Source organism: Bolinopsis microptera, chromosome 10 (assembly GCF_026151205.1).
Source record: "Bolinopsis microptera isolate Bmic1 chromosome 10, MBARI_Bmic_1.0, whole genome shotgun sequence".
NCBI lineage: Eukaryota > Metazoa > Ctenophora > Tentaculata > Lobata > Bolinopsidae > Bolinopsis > Bolinopsis microptera.
The window spans coordinates 16,082,918-16,089,251 of record NC_087081.1 but is presented as its reverse complement, the minus strand read 5'-3'; positions in this window follow the sequence as shown (position 1 = coordinate 16,089,251).

The window sequence follows — 6,334 nt, the reverse complement described above, 5'->3', positions numbered from 1 at the left end:
GATGATGAGAGTTAGTTTCTGGGAAAGCCCTAACGATGCTTAAAATGATAGGGGATGAAAAGTTTATGAAATATTGAAAACTTGTCCGCAGGAATTCGTTGAAGTCGCGAGATTCGATACCCATAAAGTAACGTCGCCAACTACTAGCGAAAATGTGTCCCCACGCGATGGGGGTGTTCATGTGGCCAAATGTAATATCGGAATGTAATATCGAAAGCATGCAGCCTCATATTCAATATTCATACATAGGCCTGATATATATAGAACCAAAATACGACACTCATGGCCCGTATTCCATCATCGCTGTAGTTTATGACTCGATTAGGGATCGTTCACACTTCACATATTATTTAGTCAGCCGAGTCAGAGGGAGTGAGGTGGCTTTCCAAATGATTACGCTAGTGTTATTTTTACACAATATAGCTATGTGTAAAATTGATTACGGAGGGGGAGGTTTTACGCTTGTACTGTAGGAACATTCAAAGCATTTGTACGGTTTTTCACCGGTATCATAAGTCCGTTGATGTGAAACTAAAGCTGTTTTTTTGCTTGCATTGTAGAAACATTCAGAGTGAATGGAAGCATTTTCATTAGGATGAACCCACTGGTAGCGAAGCAATGCTGAGTCCTGGTTGAGACAATCCAACTGAGAAACTGCATTCGAATACACTTCTGATTTAATAAGAAAATTATCTTCCTCCTTTTTTCCAATTTTCTCAATTTTCCCAAATTTTACACTCTCGGAAGACTGAATTCAGAATCTCAATCAATTAGGCAATAGTCCATAAGTCCATATTCAAGGCATGGGTACTGCCAGCTTTCTCAAGAAACGTTATTAGCTGGTTATACCTTGCATTTTTCATTAAACGTTTAGTAGCCACCCAGCGTGGAGTGGCTCGGGCAACATATATTAAATTCATTATTGTTACGTTAAATCAGAACCAGAGAGAAACAAAGTGTGAAGGGCCTGAACGGAACCCTATATAACGTAACGCCACTATATAAGACAGGGCTGGGACGGTAGTTATGTGTGTCCTATATCCAAACTCTTTGCCTAAACTTCCAGTTATCTGATCCTGGACCGGCAAGTTTAATCTCTAAACCACTACTACATTCAAATGAAACATTATTAATAGTGTATGACTATGAAATTGAAATAAAAATAAAAACTGGGTTAGGTAAATCACTTTGTAGTTGCTCGAAAACTTAATAAAACAAAAATATTAAGGTATAAAGTATTATATTTACACTAACTTCTAATAACATTAATATAGATTTTGTAATATTCCCTGATTATTGATTATAAATATAATATACTTAACTTTATAGAACCAGACAATTTAATTTATACTTTGTCACATGTTATATCCCCCCAATATACATTGTAATACTAATAGTAAAACTACTAAGATTTATTAGACCCTTTAAGTCAGCATTGTGCTAATTGATATTTGATTTGAACCAGAAACGTCGTCCTCTTCCCATCATAACATATTACATAAATTTTGATTTACGCCCCATGGTCGCTGAACTGGCAGGAAATATGAAAGGTGGAAGGAAATGTTGTAGAGTATAAGGTAGGTGGGACAGTGGGAGCAGGTGTGAAAACAGATTCACCAGGTGAGAAGGTGAGAGGATCTGTAGGGTGAGACTTGTGAGATTCTGGTTGGTTACTGGAGAAGGAACTGGGAGGTAAGCTGGAACTGGAAAGAAAGGGGTCATCGAAGTTCAGAGGCTTTACAAATGTGAGAGGCTTCACGAAAGGTAGAGGCTTAACAAAAATGGGTCCTCCAACACTACATTTTTGAAAGAAAGTTGAATTTTGGATTGAACTGTAGGAACTTTCAGAACATTTATACGGTTTTTCACCGGTATGAGTCATCTGATGTCGAACTACGTTTTCTTTTACGCTTGCACTGTAGGAACATTCAGAGCATTTGTACGGTTTTTCACCAGTATGAGTCATCTGATGTTTACTTAGGTCTGATTTTCGGCTTGAACTGTAGGAACATTCAGAGCATTTATATGGTTTTTCACCGGTATGAGTCATCTGATGGTAAACCAGTGCTGATTTATGGCTTGAACTGTAGGAACATTTAGAGCATTTATACGGTTTTTCAGCGGTATGAATCATCTGATGTCGAACCAGGGTTGTTTTTCGGCTTGAACTGTAGGAACATTCAGAGCATTTAAACGGTTTTTCACTGGTATGAGATATATGATGGCTGACTAGGTTTGCTTTTCGGCTTGAACTGTAGGAACATTCAGAGCATTTATACGGTTTTTCACTGGTATGAGATATTTGATGGCTGACTAGGTTTGCTTTTCGGCTTGAACTGTAGGAACATTCAGAGCATTTATACGGTTTTTCACCGGTATGAGTCATCTTATGGTTAACTAGGTTTGATTTGTAGCTTGCACTGTAGGAACATTCGGAGCATTTATACGGTTTTTCACCGGTATGAGTCCGTTGATGTGAAACTAAAGCTGTTTTTGCATTGTAGGAACATTCAGAGCGAATGTAAGCATTTTCATTGGGATGAACCCACTGGTAGCGAAGCAATGCTGTGTCCTGGTTGGGACAATCCGACTGAGAAACTGCGTTCGATTTCGAATACACTAATTCTGATTTAATAAGAAAATTATCTTCCTCCTTCTTAATCTCTGTCTTGATCAGTTCCGGTGAAATACTTTCTTCTTCTATCTTCATCTCATCTTTAAAGTCTGGAACATTTTGCTGCTCCATTCCACTAATTATAATAAGTCAAGGTTCACTGTACAAAACTAAATTCCAGTTTTTATTTGAGGAGCTTTTCGTTTTGTTTACATCTGACATCAGGCAGAAACAAGCTTATAAAAAGTGATGATAGTAACCCAGAAAATAAAAAACAAGCGAATGTGGTTACCAAATTTGAAACAGGTTCAAATTAATGTTAATAAGGTATTCGGATAATGCTGATTCATATAAAGCTACATAAAGCTATTAAATTACGAAACTTAATGTTCTAAACATTTACTAGAAGTGATCTCCGAACTAAAGCTTCAGTACAACTGTTAGTTTGAGCTTCGCTTTGCACCATGTGTTTTAAATAACAGCAGTTCAGATGTTATATGAGCTAGCCTAGTCTATGTGGTCCACAGGGCGGAGGAACAATACTGTGTGTGTATAATAAGTGTATAACTGCAAATTACATTGTCTAAAGCCAAATTTTTAACTTAAAAGCCTAAATTTCGATGAGGTTCAGGAATAGGGATCCAGCTTGAGGAGTAATTAATAACTGTTAGTTTGAGCTTCGCACCATAGGTTTTAAATAAATGGCAGCTCATGTTACCAAGGTAGCACCTGTTACCAAGGTAACACATGGATCGTGACACAATTCAGCCAATCAGAGTACAGAAATCTGCAAAGTTAAAGTTACTTAAACTTTTGATCGGCCCAAAATGACACTTTTCTGGAGAATTGAAGATAATTCAAAATCTACGTTGTCTTAAATTTCCTCCTGGAGGGGGGGGGGGGGGGAGGGGAAGGGGGAAGGTTACTTTACAAGACGAACATGTTGCAAAAACCGGAAGTCGCTATCTATCTCTTTTACTTTTGAAGTTAGGCCCTGGCCAGTAACGGGGGGGGGGGGGGGGGGGGGGGGCCAATGGCATAAAATGGCATAAAATGGCATAAAATGGAGACTTTTTCTATGGAGAAAATGGAAAAACCCATGAGTAATTCTCCATTTTCTCCATTTTATGCCATGAATTTTGTCTTCTAAATTTCATCTTTAACACCATTTAACACCTAAATTGGACATCCTAACATGTTTATTTACGCTTACTAGGGACGTAACAAGCTTATGAAAGCTCATAGTATGCTACTAGATGCTTATTCTAGGTTAGTAGAGGCACACTTCAGGCAAACTCATAATTACTCAAGCCTAGTGTAAAGTTATTCCTACAGGCTACAGCAGGAGTGAGTAATAGGGGAGAGTAATAGGCACTGAGAAGTGAGACCTACATCCTCGACAGTCGAAACAAGCTCGCACTGCAAAGGGGAGGCCTGCCTTCCGAGATCGCATTACCAGGGGGAAGCCTCGAGTCCAAATTTGTGTATCGAGGGGTAGGTGCAGACTTCGATAAACCGAAAAACCAAAAAAATATTTTCGGCTAATAATGAAGAGGGTAGCATGAAACGTGGAGAAAAGTGGTTTTTAGAAAAACTTTGAAAAATTTTGACTTAGAAAATTTTCGGCCCGAGTCATTCTCGATACGTACCTCTTGTATCGAGAGCTCCCGATTCCGAGCTCGTGTTGCAAAGGGGAGGCCTGCCTTCCGAGATCGCATTTCCAGGGGGAAGCCTCGAGTCCAAAATTGTGTACCGAGGGGTAATTTTCTAAGTCAAAATTTTTCAAAGTTTTTCTGAAAAACACTTTTCTCCACGTTTCATGCTACCTTGTTCATTATAAGCCGAAAATATTTTTTCGATCAAACTTTTTCAAAGTTTTTCTGAAAAACACTTCTCCACGTTTCATGCTACTTTGTTCATTATTAGCGGAAAATATTTTTTCGATCAAAATTTTTCTGAAAAATACTTCTCCACGTTTCATGCTACTTCGTTCATTATAAGCGGAAAATATTTTTTCGATCAAAATTTTTCAAATTTTTTCTGAAAACCGCTTTTTTCCACGTTTCATGCTACTCTGTTCATTATTTGCCGAACATATTTTTTCGGTTTTTCGAAGTCCACACCTTCCCCTCGATACACAATTTTGGACTCGAAGTAATGCGATCTTGGAAGGCAGGCCTCCCCTTTGCAACACAAGCTCGGAATCGGGAGCTCTCGATACGGGAGGTATCGTAAATGACTCGGACCGAACATTTTCTAAGTCAACATTTTTCAAAGTTTTTCTGAAAACCACTTTTCTCCATGTTTCATGATACTCTGTTCATTAATGGCCGAAAATATCTTTTTTAAAATAATTTTTCTCGAAATTCTAAATTTTTCAGGTTTTCAATGGCATAAAATGGCATAAAATGGCATAAAATGGAGACTATTTCTATGGAGAAAATGGAAAAACCTATGAGTAATTCTCCATTTTCTCCATTTATGCCATTGGCCCCCCCCCCCAGTAACTGTAAGGGTTTCTGGGAAGCGCGTCACGCAGTACGCGTAGACTCAATTAATATGGCTAGGTGAATGTTTTGTGCATGTTTCGTGGACTGCAATTAGGTTTAAACCGTTTTGCGTACCTTTTTAAACGTTCATTTTAACTTTTTAAAGATCCGCTATTATAGGTGTTAATAGTTTAATTTACTAGCCAGTGGCCACTAGGTACCGATTACCTTATCGGACCTTATTTGGACGGACATTACATGAACGGACATAATTATGAACGGACATTAATATGAACGCTCGAAGGCATTCAAAACCATCAAAAAATCCGAATTTTTTCCAATTTTTTTGACGTTTTTTAAATTTCAGCAAATGATTTTTAAATCGATTTTTATGTGTTAACTTTTAAAAGCCATTCGGCGTGAAGTGGTTTTACTTTTATCTTAAACAACTTAAGGTTAACCTTAACATCACGTGGAGCTTTCCTAGCACTGTTTCATTACCGCCCCTGAGTAATATGAGCTATAACAACGTCGGACAATGTCCTTGGCAACACGATTTACCGTAATATCTAGAGGCTGGAACAAGTTTGTCATGTTGGCGGGGACTAGTTCATGAACTATGTTGTTGAGTGCCATAATTTCGTTGAATTTTTCCGCCAAGTGACCCTTGAAAACATCATATAATATACTAATAATATACTAGTAGAGTTTTCTGTGCCTCCGGCAGACCAAGGAGAATCTTTCCGTTGTTAACTTACGGCTCAATAAAGTTCTCAAAGTTGTCATATTCTGGACAAAAAGTTCGAAATGGAAAAATTTTTGAAAAAATTTCAACGGACTTTAACTTGGACGGACATTAATTGAACGGACATTATTTGAACGGACATTAAGATGAACGCCAGGGCCTCCAGCGTTTAAGTAATGTCCGTCCAAATAAGGTCCGATAAGGTAGTTTGTACTGCAACTCTTTCTAACTCTTAATGTTATCTTAACCATTACTTAACACTTTATTAATCCCATATTATTATTACTAATCACCATCTCAATACTGACTATCGATCCGCGTGACAAAGTAAAACATTGTCAATTGTTTTTAACAAGTTTAAATAAAAATTCAGGATTCGTGGTACATATAATCAAAAATTTAAACCTAAAACAGTTGCACAACATGTGCAATATAAACTTTACAGGGTTTAAATATTAGCCGGCAGTGATTACACAATTAATTAAT